The sequence below is a fragment of the Cupressus sempervirens genome, chromosome 7 (genome assembly GCF_028749045.1).
Source record: "Cupressus sempervirens isolate cs-2001-9-10 chromosome 7, ASM2874904v1, whole genome shotgun sequence".
In the NCBI taxonomy this organism is placed as follows: Eukaryota; Viridiplantae; Streptophyta; class Pinopsida; order Cupressales; family Cupressaceae; genus Cupressus; species Cupressus sempervirens.
In genome coordinates this window covers 59,860,582-59,885,502 of record NC_143124.1, presented here as the reverse complement: position 1 = coordinate 59,885,502, position 24,921 = coordinate 59,860,582, and positions in this window count along the sequence as shown.

Below are 24,921 nucleotides of genomic sequence, written 5' to 3'. Positions count from 1 at the left end.
TTATTACATTGTCAATCATAATTAATAATCCACCATCACAGTGAACAAGCTGGTACATCTAGAAAAAAGTATTCAATATTAAAAAACCTCCTCGATATTGATGGCAACAGCTAGAGGATCAACATGCCTGGGTATGTCGTGTATGCCCATGGATATGCCCCTGCCTTGTACTATGCTATGCCATCCAACCGTGGAATACCATGCCTGCATGTCGGCCATGTTCATGCTGCGTTCGAGGATGTCAGATTTCGTTTTGCATTTAACTACCCTTTATTATTATGTTATAAAGCTTTATTATTATTATTATGATGTTATATAAAGGAATAGTAACATAAGAATTTCTTGTACTTAACTTTGTAATTGTCATTTTAAAAAAAAATACATTTAAATTTTGGTAGAGAAATTAGTTCATATAAAAAATTAAAGTTAAATATAAATAAGAAATATATAAATAAACTATATAAATAATTTATTTAATGTATATAGTTAAAATTTAATGTACATCTATATTATAATAATATTATTAATTTTGTTATTAATTTATCTTATCATATTAATTTAAATATTCTAAAATTTCATAACAATTGAAATTGCCATGTTAGTAAAAGATTTTTAAATGTATTTTTTTTAATCATTTCTTTTTGATATTGTATTATGTTTTTTGTTTTGTATTTTTTTTGGTTAAAAATATAATTTGATTATAATTTATTTTTATATAAATAATAATTTAAAACTACATAAAATTTAGATAACAAAAAATTATTTAAAAAATAATTAAACATAATATTGTATTTATCTTGTTTAATATTTTTATAAAATCTTGTTTAATATTTGTATACAATCTTGTCATAATAAATGTGTTGGTTGTTCCTCAAACTCGCCTAAACTATCCCCATGCCACCCATGCCCCCATACCCATCTGGGAGAAACTGTTATACATTTTTTGGTGCAAAATACTTGTCAGATTTGATTCGTATACGGATGCATCAGTGGAGCTTTTAATAAAATGGCAAAGGAATGCAACATGTAGCATTTTATCATTTATTTTATATTATATTATTTTATAAAGTGAATATTTTTCCTTATCTATTAAATATTAAAAAGTATTTAACTAAGAAAGAAAATGTTTTAGAATAAATAAAACAACTTATGTATTTCTCTTGATATATATTAGTCTACAAATTAATTTTGATAGAAGAATTATAAAATCAAATATAAAATGTGCTAATAAATGTGTTGGTTGTTCCTCAAACTTATCTAAACAAGAATAACTAAACCAACAAATTTATTAGCACAAAACAAGAATAACTAAACCAACAAATGTATTTCAGATGATAAGATCGGATAAATCTTCTAGAAGTCGGTCGAGAATAAAACAAAATTTGAGAACCAGCAGTATTCCACGGCAACAGCTACCCAGCCAGTTATTTCGACTGGCTGGGTATGCCCTGTCATTTACCTCTGTCGCCATCTCCATCCGTCTACATTCCTGCTTCCTCTAACATGACCATCCTACGTCCATTCAGAAATCGTACTCTGACGGATGAGTTCTGGCCCGCTCTGACAGAAATGTGCAGGCATGATAAATATTTAAAACGATTAACATTTTAAATAAAATTTATATTGACAAAGTAATTGTATTTCATTATAACATTAACATCAATGTAATTGTGACATTAAAGTAGTTGTATTTCATTATAAATGTTTTTTTAACATAAATTACTTTGTCAATATAAATTTTATTTAAAATGTTAATCTTTTTAAATATTTATCCTATTTTAAATATTTGTAAGTTACTAATAATTAATTAAAATATTACATTGCAATTAGAAATGGATAGATCATAAAATATTTACCTACAACATTTGTAAGAATTTTACTTCTAGTTATTATTATATAAGTAATGTCTTAAACCCACAATCCTTAAGAAATAATAAGGATTATATCAACAAATAGACTGAGTTAGATATAAAATGATTTAAAAAATTTAAATATATTGAAAATGATATATTTTATTTATATTTTCTTTATCTTATTGTTTGATTAATATATACAAAAACGAACTTATATTCTCATCTAATACTCGGTAACAACCACATCTAACGTAGATATAAATTGTTTTTAAACTAAACATTCAAAATGTATTTTTACATTCTAATAAATTTTCGTTTATGTTTTTTTATTGGTAATTTTCATTTAAGATTTTACTATATTATAGTATTCTACCATTTAATTTAAAATTATATTAGAAAAAATTAAAAAAATATAGCAATTAATATAGTTAATGTTATTCTAATGTAGAAATTTTATATATATATATATATATATATATATATATATTATATACATTATTTGACAATATATATATTTTATATTAGTATAATTTTAAAATATATTTATTTAAAAAAATATTACATTTATACTTATAATTTTATTTTTTTAATCTCTAAGTCAAAGTAATTTTTATTTTATACTTATAATTATATATTTTTAATATATATATAGTTCCTCTTATAAATAGGTTGCCCAGTTAATAGATAGATGGCGTGCATTTGTAACGACGGGCTAAATGTCATGCTGGGCTCCTGATGGTTCCTTAAAGAACAAGAGCTCTTTGCGAGCAGGAGTCCCTGCCTTTTGGAGTTACAGTGGGGGTTGTAGTTATTAGTGACGGGTTTGATGCAACCTTCCCAAAGTTAATTCTAATAATAATTTTATTTTTTGGTGACCACAATAAAGCCAACTAAAGGTACACAATTGTCCTTAGAGTGAACAAATTCAATAATACTAATATAATTAAAACTTGATTAGTTGTATGAAGCCTCCACAACTTTGTTTATTGTATTCAAAAGAAATGTCTTAAACCCACAATCCTTAAGAAATATTAAGGATTATATCAACAAATAGACTGAGTTAGATATAAAATGATTTAATAAATTTAAATATATTGAAAATGATATATTTTATTTATAATTTTCTTTATCTTATTTTTTGATTAATATATACAAAAACGAACTTATATTCTCATCTAATACTCGGTAACATCCACATCTAACGTAGATACAAATTGTTTTTAAACTAAACATTCAAAATGTATTTTTACATTCTAATAAATTTTCGTTTATGATTTTTTATTGGTAATTTTCATTTAAGATTTTACTATATTATAGTATTCTACCATTTAATTTAAAATTATATTAGAATTTTTTTTTAAAATATAGCAATTAATTTAGTAAATGCTAATCTAAGGTACAAATTATATATATATATATATATATATATATATATATATATATATAGATATATATTACATACATTATTTGAACATATATATATTTTATATTAGTATAATTTTAAAATATATTTATTTATAAAAATATTACATTTATACTCATAATTTTATTTTTTTAATCTCTAAGTCAAAGTAATTTTTATTTTATACTTATAATTATATATTTTTAATATATATATATATAGTTCCGCTTATAAATAGGTTGCCTAGTTAATAGATAGCTGGCGTGCATTTGTAACGACGGGCTAAATGTCATGCTGGGCTCCTGATGGTTCCTTAAAGAACAAGAGCTCTTTGCGAGAAGGAGTCCCTGCCTTTTGGAGTTATAGTGGGGGTTGTAGTTATTAGTGACGGGTTTGATGCAACCTTCCCAAAGTTAATTCTAATAATAATTTTATTTTTTTGTGACCACAATAAAGCCAACTAAAGGTACACAATTGTCCTTAGAGTGAACAAATTCAATAATACTAATATAATTAAAACTTGATTAGTTGTATGAAGCCTCCACAACTTTGTTTATTGTATTCAAAAGAAAATAATAATTCAAATCTCTTTGCATAAGACAACAAGGTCATATACAACTAATAATAATAATAAACAAACATCAAATGCACTTAATTTATCAGATACATTTGATATTTATTAAACCTCAATACACTAATCTATAAATAAAATATTATAATTTTTTATTTAGCTATATCAAATTATTTAGAATTTGTCAAATTAATTGGCATTGAAAATGAAATAGGTAGAGGCCAAACATGTATAATGGAATGTAATTTTTTTTATAATAATTCTTGGTTTCTCAACAGTTTAGTTTTAAATGTATTTAGTTTTAAAAGTAATAAAATATATAACACTTTTGAAGCCACCAACTATTAAAAGTCAATAATTTGTAGATCATGTTCTGATACCCACAAGTCTGGGTTTGAGTCCCAGCAGCTTCACCTCCGAGTATCTTGACAGTTAGAAAAGCTGCATAATATGAAATAATAATAATAATAATAATACAAATATTGTTTAACTCAAAAAATTATTTATATATTTTAAAAATCGAAATCATCGAATCCAACTCGGGACAGAGAGTATTCCTTTCCTATTACAGTCAGTAAAGAACAGTAAAGGTAAGCAAAATATGACTACAGAAAGTCCATCTTTTATTCATTTTTATTACAATGAATGCAGAAAAACCATTATGTAAGTGTTGTTCATTAAAAGAGTGGAAATGAGCTAACAGTTGCATTCGCTACAAACAGCTTGCAGTGCCTTCTTTTAAACTATTTTGCATTTTACATATGCAATGAACATCATCAATTTTGAAGAGGCAGGATACAAAAAACACAACTCAGAAGTATATTCCCGTCCAATCCAAGCTGACGTAACACGTGAAGACAACAAAAAAATAAATAAAGATAAACAAAGCTTTGGTCAGCAGACAAGATAGTTGAAAGGTTGAGTGTGAGCCAAACCACATGTGGCAAAAGTATGTAGAAAATTTTATAAATATTCTGACAACATATTAATTGCATTTATATGAGTACCAGCGCTGCATTGCATTTAATGTTTTGGCAGCCTTTTTTTACCTATTTCCAATCTCCAAAAATCTATTTTCTCCCCAGGAAATTAGCAACTAGCCAATCACAATTAAAAATTTTGTGTAGGAAAAATGAATTAAAAAATACTTGGATTTATGACTTTAGTCTTTTGGTACCTAAAGTCTAAAATGAAATGGCAGGGGGGCAAAAGAAAACATTAGTACCCTGCCTTATAAATAAGGCAGGGACTAATAATAAAAATTCAGACTTACGACACAACTTATTGAGATGTGACGCAATATACAGCTGTATCGTACCAGATTCCATGTTTGGCTTCCACGTTTACTCCCGCTGGTCCGTCATTTGGAAGATGTCAAGATGGAATCATAACAAACGACAAGGTACCTTGAAAAAGGATCTCCTTCACGTGCAGTCATGTCATGTTCATAATTATGACCCGCATGAACTACGCCACAAATGCCGTCCAGTCTGGTCCCACACAATCAAATTTTTCATTATTATCACACCGACTTCCACCGCGGGTCATGTAAATCAAATCACTCGATCAATCCCTGTTGTACTATATTCGTTTTGGTAGTACATATAAATAATAAATAAATAATAGAATTTCTTCTCTTCAATAATAAATAAATAATAGAATAGAAAAATGAATTTATCAATTCTCAAATATGAAACATTATCTTATTTTATAAATTTTAACATTTAAAAAATTAAACCAAATTCAAAACTTCAAAAAACTAGTTGATTTCTTTTGGAACAATTATATATATACATATATGTATATATATACATATATACATATATATGTACATATACATATACATATGTATATATGTACATATACATATATACATATATACATATACATATACATATATACATATATGTATATATATAAATATATACATATATATGAACATATATATACATATATGTATATATATACATATATGTATATATATACATATATACATGTATATGAACATATATATACATGTATATATGTACATATACATTTATACATATACATGTATATATGTACATATATACATTTTTATGTATATATGTATATGTACATTTATACACATATATATGTCGTGTACATTCTAATAAATTTTCGTTTATGGTATTTTATTGGTAATTTTCATTTAAGATTTTACTATATTATAGTATTCTACCTTTTAATTTAAAATTATATTAGAAATTTTTTTAAAAATATAGCAATTAATTTAGTAAATGCTAATCTAATGTACAAATTATATATATATATATATATATATTACATACATTATTTGACAATATATATATTTTATATTAGTATAATTTTAAAATATATTTATTTATAAAAATATTACATTTATACTCATAATTTTATTTTTTTAATCTCTAAGTCAAAGTAATTTATCAAAAATGACTTCCACCGCGGGTCATGTAAATCAAATCACTCAATCAATCCCTGTTGTACTATATTCGTTTTGGTAGTACATATAAATAATAAATAAATAATAGAATTTCTTCTCTTCAATAATAAATAAATAATAGAATAGCAAAATGAATTTATAAATTCTCATATATTAAACATTATCTTATTTTAAAAATTTAAACATTTAAAAAATTAAACAAATTCAAAACTTCAAAAAACTAGTTGATTTTTTTTGGAACAATTATATATATACATATATGTACATATATGCATATATACATATATACGTACATATACATATACATATGTATATATGTACATATACATATATACATATATACATATACATATACATATACATATATACATATATGTATATATATACATATATATACATGTATATATAAATAATCATATAATGTTAATGGTTCCTTGGTCTATGGTGAAGCTGAACGACTCACAGAGAGCTAACTAGGGATGAGGTCGAGATTGTGCCCAAGTGATTTTGACATCATACCGCATTCTTAAATCTTCAAATGGTAGTAGCTTGTAGGTCTAAACCGTCCATCAAGAAAACAAAACTATATAATATACTTAAATAAAACCTTGGTTTTGAGTAATCTTTTTTTCATAAACTCCTCAAATTTAAAATCTTTTATTATTTTAGATTGTTTTTAGAAGTGGTCATTTATAAAAATGAGCAATGGGACATAATACAACGATTTGTATGGTCATGGGCATAACCAGCCATGTCGAAGGAACTGGCTGCGTAGCCATTGCACACATGCCATAACTGGCTGGGTAGCAGTTGCCACTAATGATTGCTCTATAGACAAAGGTTGTAAAAAATGATTGTCCTATAGATTTTCTTGTTGAGTGATACGAGTTAAATTTGTGTTGTCGAGATGTGATATGCTTTAATGAAGGTCTGTGCACTCTGAGTTTTACTCTTCATCTTCTTTGGCGCTTGAGTTCATGGCGTCTTCCTCCTCATCGCACCAAGAAAAAAAGAGATGTGGTCCTTTTGCTGAATTTGAAAGGAAAGCATTCCCTGCATCTAGAAAATTGTTTGAAGCATTCATCAATCGCCGCAACACTAACGTGAAAGAAACAGTGGCTGCAGCACTCCATAAATCTCTCAAGGACAAGGAGTGTCGGGCATTTCTTGATGATCGAGAGTTTGAAATTGGAGATCCAATTATCTCTACGATAGAAAATGCCATATTATCTTCACGAGTTCAAATAGCCATCTTCTCACCGTGATATGCGGAGTCCTCCTGGTGTTTAGATGAGCTGGTCCTCATGTTAAACACCAAGGCTCGTTTTATTCCTATATTTTGTGATGTGGAGCCTTTTGAACATCGCTACCCTAGCAAGGGAGCTTATGCAAACGCATTCAAAAAGCATGAAGAAAGTGGCAGATTCAGTGAAGAGAGGATTCGCCAGTGGAAAGAGGCACTGAAGTGTTGGTCACTCATCTTAGGCCACAGACACAACACATCTCATGAGTACGTAGGCTATTTGTTTTCCACATGGTATTTCTTTGTTTATTTCGATTGTTTGCTTCGACTGGCTATAACTCAATTTTTACCTCTTCACCCTCTTCATATTTATATTGAAGTTAACTTGTAGACCTTGAAATTGCCAGTGATGTCCAGAGGCTGTGTACAAAGATTGTTGAGGCTGTACAGAAAGAGGTTGAAAATACAAGATGTCTAGAAGTTGCAAAACATCCGGTAGCGCTTGATCAACTAGTACAGGATTTTGAAAGACAGATTGGAGACCAAGGGAATATTGTTGGCATTTTTGCAATGGGGGCCTTCGGCAAAACAACCTTGGCCAAAGAATTCTTTAACTGTAAGAGATCCAATTACGATGCCTCGAGTTTTGTGTTTGACGTAAGGGAAGCATCTTCTAAAGGTGAATTGCCATGTTTGCAAAGTCAGCTCCTCAAAGACTTCTTTAGCGAGGATCGCAAATTTCGGAGTGTAGATGAAGGAACGCCTAATCTGAGGAATCGAATGGGAAGAGCTAGAAATAGTTTCCTTATTGTTCTCGATGATGTTGATCATCCGAAGCAGCTGGATGCTCTCTTGGTCAGAAGGAAAGATGGTCTTGTCATTGTCACAACGCGCGACGAAAGGGTGTTAGGAACTGCTAGTATTACTAACTGTTACAGATTAAAAGAGATGGATGAGGCTCACAGAAAATAGCTCTTTTGCTGGAACGCCTTCGATGTGCCAATAGCACCCCAATGGTATGAAACATTAGTTAATAGCTTCGTGGACCTATGTGGAGGATTACCTCTCTCTATACAGGTCTCTGCTGGGAATCTTTATGGCGTTGAAGACATAGCTTTTTGGCAGTCAAAATTGGAGAAATTTAGGAGCACTCTGCATCTCGACGTAAAAGAGAGACTTAAATTGAGCTTCGACAGACTAGACAGAGAACAAAAACTGATTTTTATGGACATCGCATGTTTTTTTATTGGGACAGTCAACAGTATAGGCGTCAGGATATGGAAGGGATCAGGATTGAACGCGGAGCACACAGTTCAAATTCTCAAAGATAAATGTCTTATTGAAACAGAATGGAAGCGTTCAGAGGAATTATTGTACGATGATCAACTGGTTTTCAAAATGCACAATCACCTTCGTGATTTAGGAAGAGAAATGGCGGATCATCATACGTCTCCAATTAGCCTATGGCGACCACGAGATCTTAATTCTCTGGTTGACTCGTCTCTGCCCCAGCTCGTCATATTTGAAATTATAAGATCTATCCTAATCTTGGTTTTTTAAATCTTTTGTTAAGCTTATTCTCTCTTTTAAAACAATATCAAACTGAAGCAACATTTGATCTGGATCTTTATATGTAGGAAACTGATTCCCTGAAAGACATCCTCACCAAAACGCAGAACAAAAGAATTAGATGTTTCAGTTCAATTTTTGACACATCCTTCGGTTGCCGCACTAAATACTTCATAGGAGATTCGGATGATCATCGGCAGCCATTTTTTGAACTGTTATGGATTAAGGTTGACCTCGTTCGGCATGCAGGTATACGCGTGGTACCTTCCAGAATCATCTGCGGATGATTTCGGAGATTGTGGCATGAAGATATACAGGTATATTCTTCTTCTTCTTCACCGATAATTAAATTTATTTATATTCATATTGGAGAGCGCGTTCTAGATTATTACTTAATTTTAATATTTCTCGCCAGTGTAAAATAACTGTTCATCACAAATTTATTGTAAATTTCAGGTCCCGTCCCTGTTGAAAGCGCTGCAACTCAATGCAACCCCGTTCTTATATCTTCCAAAAGAATTGAGAATGTTAAATGAATTAGGAATGTTAAATAAGTTGGAGGACCTCGTAATTGTACGTAATCTGCCGTTAAGAACGCCATATGATGGAGCATTCTTATCTGAATTGCTTACGAAACTCACTAATCTTACAAGATTGGTTCTAAGGAGTTTCAAATTGCGAGGAGAATTGACATTGAGCAGTTGTGGATACTCAGGAGGTAAGAATGTTGCAGTCGGATACATGAATAAGCTTCGAAGTGTAGAAATCGACCATGTAAGCTGGGTATCTAAAGTAATAATCAGTGGAGAGTATTGTTCAAGCCTTGAGAAATTGGTTCTTTATAACATGCCAGATTTAATGAAGTCATCCTATTTTTCTAAAAATATCCACACACACACAGATATTGCAAGCAAGGTTCTGTAATGGTAATTATCCTCACGGGGCAACGTACATTTTAGAAGAAGGGTTAATGTCATTAGTCAATGTTTTGTACCTAAAAGAGATATTATTAATTGAAGTATTAATGATCTATTCTTCTATCAAAATAGACTCATGATTAGGTCAAAATATAGGAAATGTATAGGCATGAGTCATAATGTTTTATCTTAAATAGAAATATAGATAGGAGGAAAAGTTGGTTTACTTTCAAAAGCATTCAATGAAATATTATGAACTTTCCCAATAAAACTGAAAATTGAATTAGCAACATAATATAAAACATCCATTCACAATATGCATAATGATCAAACAAAACACAAGTATAACATGTATCATTTTAAATAACAAAAAAATAACTAAAGATATTGTTTGAATATGAGAAATGAATGCTTCTCAATATAAGAATCTCATTAAAAAATAATTTAAAAAACTAAATTTTAGAGTCTATGCGAATGTAAGAAGAAGAAGTGTAAGTATCTGTGGTGTCTAACTAGTTGTGTAGATACAGTTATAACTACCATGGTATGCCTGGTGATAATTTAAATGGCTAGGTGATATATATTATTGTGTAGATGGTTGAGTTGAGATATGAGTTGACTTAGATTTTTGAATAAAATGTTAAGGCAATGTGATGTAAATGAGAAAGTGCAAAGGTGCGAGTGCGTGTGTTTGAAAAATTTGTTACAATTGTTTACAAGAAGATATCATATCTTTTTATGTCATCTTATTAGTGAGTTAGCATGAAGACAATATCTCTTTTGCCAACTTGTGCAAACTTGCATTTGGGCTTCAAGAATCCTAACATTGGTCTCTCAACCGACAAGTTCTTTCAACTGTAGTGCATTCCTTGGTTTGGTATAAAATATATAAAATTAGTTATTTATATTTTGAGTGTGGTTCTCACCTTTCTTTTTATTGATATTATATTTCCATGTAAAAATATTGGATTTACGTGTTTGTGTTTCCTTCTCCTTACCCTTACTCATTACCCTTACTCATTTTCATTGTCTTCAATGCAATTTTCCTGTAATTAGATATATTATCTTGAGTATGAATTTTTATTTTCAATTTTCATTGTCTTCAACATAATTTTATGTAATTAGATATATTATCTTGAGTATGGATTTTTTAATCATTTTTTTAAGACTTTGTCCTTGACTTAAATGAGTTTATTTTAAACGAATCTTTTAGAATAGCCTTTAAATAAATCTAAGAATTTTATTGAAAAATGCAAACTTCTTGAAATAAAATACTAAAATAGAAAAAAAATTATTATATTAAGTGAGGAACCAAAGAAAAAAAACTAAAACAAGCCCTCAACCATCTAAAACTATCAATTAAATAAAAAATAAATTAATTAAATAAACTAAAATTAACAGCTCGTAATACTTAAGAAACATTTTTTCACATAAAAACCCAACTAAGTCTCACATGAAACTACAATGAAATAGAGTTGTACACATGGCAATGATAGAATGAAGGCTTGGAATTTGATGAATGATAATAAATAAGTTAAGCTTCGCTTTAAATATTTAAAATCATATATATCAATATTTCTAAATTTTAAATTTTAAAATAGTTTAGAATGAATTAGAAATTTAATATAATTTATTATTATTAGTGATCCTCATTTAATATAAGTATTAATGTATATGTTTCTATTTTTTCATATATTACTAATCCAATGTAATGTTTCTATATTGTTTGTTTGTTATACATTTATATTAATCTAGATTTTTTAAAATAAAAAGTGCGGGTGATCGTCAAAATCTAGGTCCGATAGGATTGTATGATGACACCATTGTTCTATTCTTACTTGTCGTTTCCTATAAGCTTTCAAGAGTTCAAACCTTGTGTTTCAATTCAAGGAGAGTGGAGGGAAAAATAACAGGTTTTATTACATTGTCAATCATAATTAATAATCCACCATCACAGTGAACAAGCTGGTAAATATAGAAAAAAGTATTCAATATTAAAAAACCTCCTTTATAATCAGTTTTTTTTCCCCTTTGGCATAAGTTGTCCCATTTTGGTCTACGACATCGTAAGCTACTGTAAGGACGATGATTTACGTCGTGTAGTGCAATTTGCTATAAGGTTGATATTGATAGCAACAGCTACCCAGGCTGGAGGATCAACATGCCTGGGTATGTCATGTATGCCCATGGCTATGCCCCTGCCTTGTACTATGCTATGCCATCCAACTGTGGAATACCATGCCTGCATGTCAGCCACGTTCATGCTGCGTTCGAGGATGTCAGATTTCATTTTGCATTTAACTACCCTTTATTATTATGTTATAAAGCTTTATTATTATTATGATGTTATATAAAGGAATAGTAACATAAGAATTTCTTGTACTTAACTTTGTAATTGTCATTTAAAAAAAAATACATTTAAATTTTGGTGGAGAAATTAGTTCATATAAAAAATTAAAGTTAAATATAAATAAGAAATATATAAATAAACTATATAAATATTTTATTTAATGTATATAGTTAAAATTTAATGTACATCTATATTATAATAATATTATTAATTTTGTTATTAATTTATCTTATCTTTTATCTTATCATATTAATTTAAATATTCTAAAATTTCATAACAATTGAAATTGCCATGTTAGTAAAAGATTTTAAAATGTATTTTTTTTTAATCATTACTTTTTGATATTGTATTATGTTTTTTGTTTTGTATTTTTTTTGGTTAAAAATATAATATGATTATAATTTATTTTTATATAAATAATAATTTAAAATTACATAAAATTTAGATAACAAAAAATTATTTAAAAAATAATTAAACATAATATTCTATTTATCTTGTTTAATATTTTTTATAAAATCTTGTTTAGTATTTGTATACAATCTTGTCATAATAAATGTGTTGGTTGTTCCTCAAACTCGCCTAAACTATCCCCATGCCACCCATGCCCCCATACCCGTCTGGGAGAAACTGTTATACATTTTTTGGTGCAAAATACTTGTCAGATTTGATTCGTATACGGATGCATCAGTGGAGCTTTTAATTAAATGGCAAAGGAATGCAACATGTAGCATTTTATCATTTATTTTATATTATATTATTTTATAAAGTGAATATTTTTCCTTATCTATTAAATATTAAAATGTATTTAACTAAGAAAGAAAACGTTTTAGAATAAATAAAACAACTTATGTATTTCTCTTGATATATATTAGTCTACAAATTAATTTTGATAAAAGAATTATAAAATCAAATGAAAAAATATTATAAAATCAAATATAAAATGTGCTAATAAATGTGTTGGTTGTTCCTCAAACTTATCTAAACAAGAATAACTAAACCAACAAATTTATTAGCACAAAACAAGAATAACTAAACCAACAAATGTATTTCAGATGATAAGATCGGATAAATCTTCTAGAAGTCGATCGAGAATAAAACAAAATTTGAGAACCAGCAGTATTCCGCGGCAACGGCTACCCAGCCAGTTATTTCGACTGGCTGGGTATGCCCTGTTGTTTACCTCTGTCGCCATCTCCGTCCGTCTACATTCTTGCTTCCTCTAACATGACCATCCTACGTCCGTTCAGAAACCGTACTCTGACGGATGAGTTCTGGCCCGCTCTGACAGAAATGTGCAGGCATGATAAATATTTAAAACGATTAACATTTTAAATAAAATTTATATTGACAAAGTAATTGTATCTCATTATAACATTAACATCAATGTAATTGTAACATTAAAGTAATTGTATTTCATTATAAATGTTTTTTTAACATAAATTACTTTGTCAATATAAATTTTATTTAAAATGTTAATCTTTTTAAATATTTATCCTATTTTAAATATTTGTAAGTTACTAATAATTAATTAAAATATTACATTGCAATTAGAAATGGATAGATCATAAAATATTTACCTACAACATTTGTAAGAATTTTACTTCTAGTTATTATTATATAAGTAATGTCTTAAACCCACAATCCTTAAGGAATAATAAGGATTATATCAACAAATAGACTGAGTTAGATATAAAATGATTTAAAAAATTTAAATATATTGAAAATGATATATTTTATTTATAATTTTCTTTATCTTATTGTTTGATCAATATATACAAAAACGAACTTATATTCTCATCTAATACTCGGTAACATCCACATCTAACGTAGATACAAATTGTTTTTAAACTAAACATTCAAAATGTATTTTTACATTCTAATAAATTTTCGTTTATGTTTTTTTATTGGTAATTTTCATTTAAGATTTTACTATATTATAGTATTCTACCATTTAATTTAAAATTATATTAGAAAAAATTTAAAAAATTATAGCAATTAATTAAGTAAATGTTAATCTAATATAATATATATATATATATATATATATATATATTATATACATTATTTGACAATATATATATTTTATATTAGTATAATTTTAAAATATATTTATTTAAAAAAATATTACATTTATACTTATAATTTTATTTTTTTAATCTCTAAGTCAAAGTAATTTTTATTTTATACTTATAATTATATATTTTTAATATATATATAGTTCTGCTTATAAATAGGTTGCCCAGTTAATAGATAGCTAGCGCGCATTTGTAACGACGGGCTAAATGTCATGCTGGGCTTCTGATGGTTCCTTAAAGAACAAGAGCTCTTTGCGAGCAGGAGTCCCTGCCTTTTGGAGTTATAGTGGGGGTTGTAGTTATTAGTGACGGGTTTGATGCAACCTTCCCAAAGTTAATTCTAATAATAATTTTATTTTTTGGTGACCACAATAAAGCCAACTAAAGGTACACAATTGTCCTTAGAGTGAACAAATTCAATAATACTAATATAATTAAAACTTTATTAGTTGTATGAAGCCTCCACAACTTTGTTTATTGTATTCAAAAGAAAATAATAATTCAAATCTCTTTGCATAAGACAACAAGGTCATATACAACTAATAATAATAATAATAAACAAACATCAAATGCACTTAATTTATCAGATACATTTGATATTTATTAACCCTCAATACACTAATTTATAAATAAAATATTATAATTTTTTGTTTAGCTATATCAAATTATTTAGAATTTGTCAAATTAATTGGCATTGAAAATGAAATAGGTAGAGGCCAAACATGTATAATGGAATGTAATTTTTTTTTTAATAATTCTTGGTTTCTCAACAGTTTAGTTTTAACGGTATTTAGTTTTAAAACTAATAAAATATATAACACTTTTGAAGCCACCAACTATTAAAAGTCAATAATTTGGAAATCGTGTTCTAATACCCACAGGTCTGGGTTTGAGTCCCAGCAGCTTCACCTCCGAGTATCTTGACAGTTAGAAAAGCTGCATAATATGAAATAATAATAATAATAATACAAAGATTGTTTAACTCAAAAAATTATTTATATATTTTAAAAATTGAAATCATCAAATCCAACCCGGGACAGAGAGTATTCCTTTCCTATTACAGTCGGTAAAGAACAGTAAAGGTAAGCAAAATATGACTACAGAAAGTCCATCTTTTATTAATTTTTATTACAATGAATGCAGAAAAACCATTATGTAAGTGTTGTTCATTAAAAGAGTGGAAATAAGCTAACAGGTGCATTCGCAACAAATAGCTTGCAGTGCCTTCTTTTAAACTATTTTGGATTTTACATATGCAATGAACATCATCAATTTTGAAGAGGCAGGATACAAAAAACACAACTCAGAAGTATATTCCCGTCCAATCCAAGCCGACGTAACACGTGAAGACAACAAATAAATAAATAAATATAAACAAAGCTTTGGTCAGCAGACAAGATAGTTGAAAGGTTGAGTGTGAGCCAAACGGCATGTGGCAAAAGTATGTAGAAAATTTTATAAATATTCTGACAACATATTAATTGCATTTATATGAGTACCAGCGCTGCATTGCATTTGATGTTTTGACAGCCTTTTTTTACCTATTTCCAATCTCCAAAAATCTATTTTCTCCCCAGGAAATTAGCAACTAGCCAATCACAATTAAAAATTTTGTGTAGGAAAAATGAATTAAAAAATACTTGGATTTATGACTTTAGTCTTTTGGTACCTAAAGTCTAAAATGAAATGGCAGGGGGGCAAAAGAAAACATTAGTACCCTACCTTATAAATAAGGTAGGGACTAATAATAAAAATTCAGACTTACGACACAACTTATTGAGATGTGACGCAATATACAGCTGTATCGTACCAGATTCCATGTTTGGCTTCCACGTTTACTCCCACTGGTCCGTCATTTGGAAGATGTCAAGATGGAATCATAACAAACAACAAGGAACCTTGAAAAAAGACCTCCTTCACGTGCAATCATGTCATGTTCATAATTATGACCCACGTGAACTACGCCACAAATGTCGTCCAGTCTGGTCCCACGCGATCGAATTTTTCATTATTATCACACTGACTTCCACCACGGGTCATGTAAATCAAATCACTCGATCAATCCCTGTTGTACTATATTCATTTTGGTAGTAAATATAAATAATAAATAAATAATAGAATTTCTTCTCTTCAATAATAAATAAATAATACAATAGAAAAATGAATTTATCAATTCTCAAATATTAAACATTATCTTATTTAAAAAATTTAAACATTTAAAAAATTAAACAAATTCAAAACTTCAAAAAACTAGTTGATTTCTTTTGGAACAATTATATATATACATATATGTATATATCTACATATATACATATACATATGTATATATGTACATATACATATATACATATACATATATGTATATATATACATATATACATATATATGAACATATATATACATGTATATATGTACATATATACACATATATACATCGTGTACATTCTAATAAATTTTCGTTTATGGTTTTTTATTGGTAATTTTCATTTTAGATTTTACTATATTATAGTATTCTACCATTTAATTTAAAATTATATTAGAAATTTTTTTTAAAATATAGCAATTAATTTAGTAAATGCTAATCTAATGTACAAATTATATATATATATATATTACATACATTATTTGACAATATATATTTTTTATATTAGTATAATTTTAAAATATATTTATTTATAAAAATATTACATTTATACTTATAATTTTATTTTTTTAGTCTCTAAGTCAAAGTAATTTATCAAAAATGACTTCCACCGCGGGTCATGTAAATCAAATCACTCAATCAATCCCTGTTGTACTATATTCGTTTTGGTAGTACATATAAATAATAAATAAATAATAGAATTTCTTCTCTTCAATAATAAATAAATAATAGAATAGCAAAATGAATTTATCAATTCTCATATATTAAACATTATCTTATTTTAAAAATTTAAACATTTAAAAAATTAAACAAATTCAAAACTTCAAAAAACTAGTTGATTTTTTTTGGAACAATTATATATATACATATATACATATATATGTACATATACATATACATATGTATATATGTACATATACATATACATATGTATATATGTACATATACATATATACATATATACATATACATATATACATATGTATGAACATATATATATATGTATATATGTACATATACATTTATACATATACATGTATATATGTATATGTACATCTATATACATGTATACATATATGTATATATATACATATGTATACATGTATATATAAATAATCATATAATGTTAATGGGTCCTTGGTCTATGGTGAAGCTGAACGACTCACAGAGAGCTCACCAGGGATGAGGTCGAGATTGTGCCCAAGTGATTTTGACAACATACCGCATTCTTAAATCTTCAAATGGTAGTAGCTTGTAGGTCTAAACCCTCCATCAAAAAAACAAAACTATATAATATACTTAAATAAAACCTTGGTTTTGAGTAATCTTTTTTTCATAAACTCCTCAAATTTAAAATCTTTTATTATTTTAAATTGTTTTTAGAAGTGGTCATTTATAAAAATGAGCAATGGGACATAATGCAACGATTTGATGGTCATGGACATACCCAGCCATGTCGAACGAACTGGCTGCGTAGCCATTGCACACATGCCATAACTGGCTGGGTCATGTAAATCAAATCACTATATTTAGTATATTATTTGACAATATATATCAAAAATATATATTTGACAATATTTGACATACATTAAAATATACATTAGTATAACATACATTAAATCAATCCATTTGACAATATATATTAGTATAATTTTAAAATATATTTATTTATAAAAATATTACATTTATACTTATAATTTTATTTTTTTAGTCTCTAAGTCAAAGTAATTTATCAAAAATGACTTCCACCGCGGGTCATGTAAATCAAATCACTCAATCAATCCCTATTGTACTATATTCGTTTTGGTAGTACATATAAATAATAAATAAATAATAGAATTTCTTCTCTTCAATAATAAATAAATAATAGAATAGCAAAATGAATTTATCAATTCTCATATATTAAACATTATCTTATTTTAAAAATTTAAACATTTAAAAAATTAAACAAATTCAAAACTTCAAAAAACTAGTTGATTTTTTTTGGAACAATTATATATATACATATATATATATATATACATATATACATATATATGTACATATACATATACATATGTATATATGTACATATACATATATACATATATACATATACATATACATATATACATATGTATGAACATATATATACATGTATATATGTACATATACATTTATACATATACATGTATATATGTATATGTACATATATATACATGTATACATATATGTATATATATACATATGTATACATGTATATATAAATAATCATATAATGTTAATAGGTCCTTGGTCTATGGTGAAGCTGAACGACTCACAGAGAGCTCACCAGGGATGAGGTCGAGATTGTGCCCAAGTGATTTTGACAACATACCGCATTCTTAAATCTTCAAATGGTAGTAGCTTGTAGGTCTAAACCCTCCATCAAAAAAACAAAACTATATAATATACTTAAATAAAACCTTGGTTTTGAGTAATCTTTTTTTCATAAACTCCTCAAATTTAAAATCTTTTATTATTTTAAATTGTTTTTAGAAGTGGTCATTTATAAAAATGAGCAATGGGACATAATGCAACGATTTGATAGTCATGGGCATACCCAGCCATGTCGAACGAACTGGCTACGTAGCCATTGCACACATGCCATAACTGGCTGGGTAGCAGTTGCCACTAATGATAGCTCTATAGACAAAGGCTGTAAAAAATGATTGTCCTATAGATTTTCTTGTTGAGTGATACGAGTTAAATTTGTGTTGTCGAGATGTGATATGCTTTAATGAAGGTCTGTGCACTCTGAGTTTTACTCTTCATCTTCTTTGGCGCTTGAGTTCATGGCGTCTTCCTCCTCATCGCACCAAGAAAAAAAGAGATGTGGTCCTTTTGGTGAATTTGAAAGGAAAGCATTCCCTGCATCTAGAAAATTGTTTGAAGCATTCATCAATCACCGCGGCCCTAACGTGAAAGAAACAGTGGCTGCAACACTCCATAAATCTCTCAAGGACAAGGAGTGTCGGGCATTTCTTGATGATCGAGAGTTTGAAATTGGAGATCCAATTATCTCTACGATAGAAAATGCCATATTATCTTCACGAGTTCAAATAGCCATCTTCTCGCCGCGATATGCGGAGTCCTCCTAGTGTTTAGATGAGCTGGTCCTCATGTTAAACACCAAGGCTCGTTTTATTCCTATATTTTGTGATGTGGAGCCTTTTGAACTTCGCTACCCTAACAAGGGAGCTTATGCAAACGCATTCAAAAAGCATGAAGAAAGCGGCAGATTCAGTGAAGAGAGGATTCGCCAGTGGAAAGAGGCACTGAAGTGTTGGTCACTCATCTTAGGCCACAGACACAACACATCTCATGAGTACGTAGGCTATTTGTTTTCCACATGGTAATTCTTTGTTTATTTCGATTGTTTGCTTCGACTGGCTATAACTCAACTGTCATTTTTACCTCTTCACCCTCTTCATATTTATATTGAAGTTAACTTGTAGACCTTGAAATTGCCAGTGATGTCCAGAGGCTGTGTACAAAGATTCCTGAGGCTGTACAGAAAGAGGTTGAAAATACAAGATGTCTGGAAGTTGCAAAACATCCGGTAGCGCTTGATCAACTAGTACAGGATTTTGAAAGACAGATTGGAGACCAAGGGAATATTGTTGGCATTTTTGCAATGGGGGCCTTCGGCAAAACAACCTTGGCCAAAGAATTCTTTAACTGTAAGAGATCCAATTACGAGGCCTCGAGTTTTGTGTTTGACGTAAGGGAAGCATCTTCTAAAGGTGAATTGCCATGTTTGCAAAGTCAGCTCCTCAAAGACTTGTTCAGCGAGGATCGCAAATTTCGGAGTGTAGACAAAGGAACGCCTAATCTGAGGAATCGAATGGGAAGAGTTGGAAATAGTTTCCTTATTGTTCTCGATGATGTTGATCATCCGAAGCAGCTGGATGCTCTCTTGGTCAGAAGGAAAGATGGTCTTGTCATAGTCACAACGCGCGACGAAAGGGTGTTAGGAACTGCTGGTATTAATAACTGTTACAGATTAAAAGAGATGGATGAGGCTCACGGAAATAGCTCTTTTGCTAGAACGCCTTCGATGTGCCAATAGCACCCCAACGGTATGAAACATTAGTTAATAGCTTCGTGGACCTATGTGGAGGATTACCTCTCTCTATACAGGTCTCTGCTGGGAATCTTTATGGCGTTGAAGACATAGCTTTTTGGCAGTCAGAATTGGAGAAATTTAAGAGCACTCTGCATCTCGACGTAAAAGAGAGACTTAAATTGAGCTTCGACAGACTAGACAGAGAACAAAAACTGATTTTTATGGACATCGCATGTTTTTTTATTGGGACAGTCAACAGTATAGGCGTCAGAATATGGAAGGGATCAGGATTGAACGCGGAGCACACAGTTCAAATTCTCAAAGATAAATGTCTTATTGAAACAGAATGGAAGCGTCCAGAGGAATTATTGTACGATGATCAACTGGTTTTCAAAATGCACAATCACCTTTGAGATTTAGGAAGAGAAATGGTGGATCATCATACGTCTCCAATTCGCCTGTGGCGACCCCGAGATCTTAATTCTCTGGTTGACTCGTCTCTGCCCCAGCTCGTCATATTTGAAATTATAAGATCTATCGTAATCTTGGTTTTTGAAATCTTTTGTTAAGCTTATTCTCTCTTTTAAAACAATATCAAACTGAAGCAACATTTGATCTGGATCTTTATATGTAGGAAACTGATTCCCTGAAAGACATCCTCACCAAAACGCAGAACAAAAGAATTAGATGTTTCAGTTCAATTTTTGACACATCCTTCGGTTGCCGCACTAAATACTTCATAGGAGATTCGGATGATCATCGGCAGCCATTTTTTGAACTGTTATGGATTAAGGTTGACCTCGTTCGGCATGCAGGTATACGCGTGGTACCTTCCAGAATCATCTGCGGATGTTTTCGGAGATTATGGCATGAAGTTATATAGGTATATTCTTCTTCTTCTTCACCGATAATTAAATCTATTTATATTCATATTGGAGAGCGCGTTCTAGATTATTACTTAATTTTAATATTTCTCGCCAGTGTAAAATAACTGTTCATCACAAATTTATTGTAAATTTGAGGTCCCGTCCCTGTTGAAAGCGCTGCAACTCAATGCAACCCCGTTCTTATATCTTCCAAAAGAATTGAGAATGTTAAATGAATTAGGAATGTTAAATAAGTTGGAGGACCTCGTAATTTTAGGTAATCTGCCGTTAAGAATGCCATATGATGGAGCATTCTTATATGAATTGCTTACGAAACTCACTAATCTTACAAGATTGGTTCTAAGGAGTTTCAAATTGCGAGGAGAATTGACATTGAGCAGTTGTGGATACTCATGAGGTAAGAATGTTGCAGTCGGATACATGAATAAGCTTCAAAGTGTAGAAATCGACCATGTAAGCTTGGTATCTAAAGTAATAATCAGTGGAGAGTATTGTTCAAGCATTGAGAAATTGGTTCTTTATAACATGCCAGATTTAATTAAGTCATCCTATTTTTCTAAAAATATCCACACACACACAGATATTGCAAGCAGGGTTCTGTAATGGTAATTATCCTCATGGGGCAACCTACATTTTAGAAGAAGGGTTAATGTCATTAGTCAATGTTTTGTACCTAAAAGAGATATTATTAATTGAAGTATTAATGATCTATTCTTCTATCAAAATAGACTCATGATTAGGTCAAAATATAGGAAATGTATAGGCATGAGTCATAATGTTTTATCTTAAATAGAAATATAGATAGGAGGAAAAGTTGGTTTACTTTCAAAAGCATTCAATGAAATATTATGAACTTTTCCAATAAAACTGAAAATTGTATTAGCAACATAATATAAAACATCCATTCACAATATGCATAATGATCAAACAAAACACAAGTATAACATGTATCATTTTAAATAACAAAAAAATAACTAAAGATATTGTTTGAATATGAGAAATGAATGCTTCTCAATATAAGAATCTCATTAAAAAATAATTTAAAAAACTAAATTTTAGATTCTATGCGAATGTAAGAAGAAGAAGTGTAAGTATCTGTGGTGTCTAACTAGTTGTGTAGATACGGTTATAACTACCATGGTAGGCCTGGTTATAATTTAAATGGCTAGGTGATATATATTATTGTGTAGATGGTTGAGTTGAGATATGAGTTGACTTAGATTTTTGAATCAAATGTTAAGGCAATGTGATGTAAATGAGAAAGTGCAAAGGTGCGAGTGCGTGTGTTTGAAAAAGTTGTTACAATAGTTTACAAGAAGATATCATATCTTTTTATGTCATCTTATTAGTGAGTTAGCATGAAGACAATATCTCTTTTGCCAACTTGTGCAAACCTGCATTTGGGCTTCAAGAATCCTAACATTGGTGTCTCAACCGACAAGTTCTTTCAACTGTAGTGCATTCCTTGGTTTGGTATAAAATATATAAAATTAGTTATTTATATTTTGAGTGTGGTTCTCACCTTTCTTTTTATTGATATTATATTTCCATGTAAAAATATTGTATTTACGTGTTTGTGTTTCCTTCTCCTTACCCTTACTCATTTTCATTGTCTTCAAAAAAATTGAAACATTGAAAAATCAAGTAGAATTTCAGTTAAGAGTTTCATTCATTGAGGTATGCTTCAACGCTCCTTTATTGTACTGTTTGTTCCAGTTTTCTTTCATATCTTTATCAGTCATGATACTCAATTTGTTTATCCTTGTTTATCTCTCCTTTCTATATGTTATTATTTAAACCTCATAAAATTACTTTATTACATCAGCTGCATTCCTCTTGGGCTAAAGAGAGATACTTCTTGTCATGTGGCCCTTCTCTACATGGTATAGTATTATTTCTTGAGAAATGTAAATTAGGCTCCTGATGTATTTAGTACATATTATTTAATTGGTGAATTTAGGAAAGAATAATCAATGTTTCCTTTCACTTGCCCTTTTCTTTGTGCTAGGAGGCACAATTTAAATCCCAGATCAGCTTGGGCTTTTTTTGTGTATAGGTGAAGGTATGTGTGGATAACTTTGAAGGTCAAAATTAATAGGGGTAAAATGAGTAGAACAAATTCAAATAGGATAGCATATTCAAGCCTCAATGGAAACCTAGAATATATCAAAAAGAAAGTAGAATCTTAGTGACAGTCCCACCATAATGTATGTGTAAGAGCACAAGGATTGGATAGCACAAGGCATCACATATCTTTCAAAGCATATTATATTCATGTTAAGACATGTTTGTGCTAGTTTTTACTTATATTGAATTTTGATAAAGTGGATAATCTACATTCTATCTTCTCTTGTTTAACTAAAGTATCTATTTTTGTTTGGATTTCCAACTTTCTATCTACTCATTATGAACTAAAACATATAGTATATTTGTATGCATATTACCTAGGACCACCTATCAGTGTCTATCTTGTAGTATAAGTCTCTTGTTTTCTAATGACCAAAATTGTTGTAGTTGTGCATTAAAACCTGAAAAGACCTATGATAACAATATCATTCCTTGCCACTTTACCCTAGAAATAATCTAAGATATTTCTGTATGAGGCTTTTTAGTATTTTTTTTTTGGGGTATAGTGGTTTTGTACAAATTGAGTCAAACTTTCATTTTTGAACTTTCCTAAGTTGCAATTGTTTTATAGTGGAAATGAGGCAGAAGGTTCCCTGGGTGAATATTATTAGCCCTTATCACTACAAACTAAGATTTTCCTAATCAGACTATGATATAGGTGAAGAATTCTTGGACTGTAGTGTTTGTCTCATCATTGGCCCTTGAGGCAATGGCCTATTGTCCATATCCATATGTTTTTTTGAGAGAAAACAAGATTTCCTCTATTAAAATAATATCCTTACTTAGTTCTAATAATTGAAGTTATACATGTATATATGTACATATATACATGTTTATGTATATATGTATATGTACATATATATACATGTATACATATATGTATATATATACATATGTATACATGTATATATAAATAATCATATAATGTTAATGGGTCCTTGGTCTATGATGAAGCTGAACGACTCACAAAGAGCTCACTAGGGATGAGGTCGAGATTGTGCCCAAGTGATTTTGACAGCATACCGCATTCTTAAATCTTCAAATGGTAGTAGCTTGTAGGTCTAAACCCCCCATCAAAAAAACAAAACTATATAATATACTTAAATAAAACCTTGGTTTTGAGTAATCTTTTTTTCATAAACTCCTCAAATATAAAATCTTTTATTATTTTAAATTGTTTTTAGAAGTGGTCATTTATAAAAATGAGCAATGGGACATAATGCAATGATTTTTATGGTCATGGGCATACCCAGC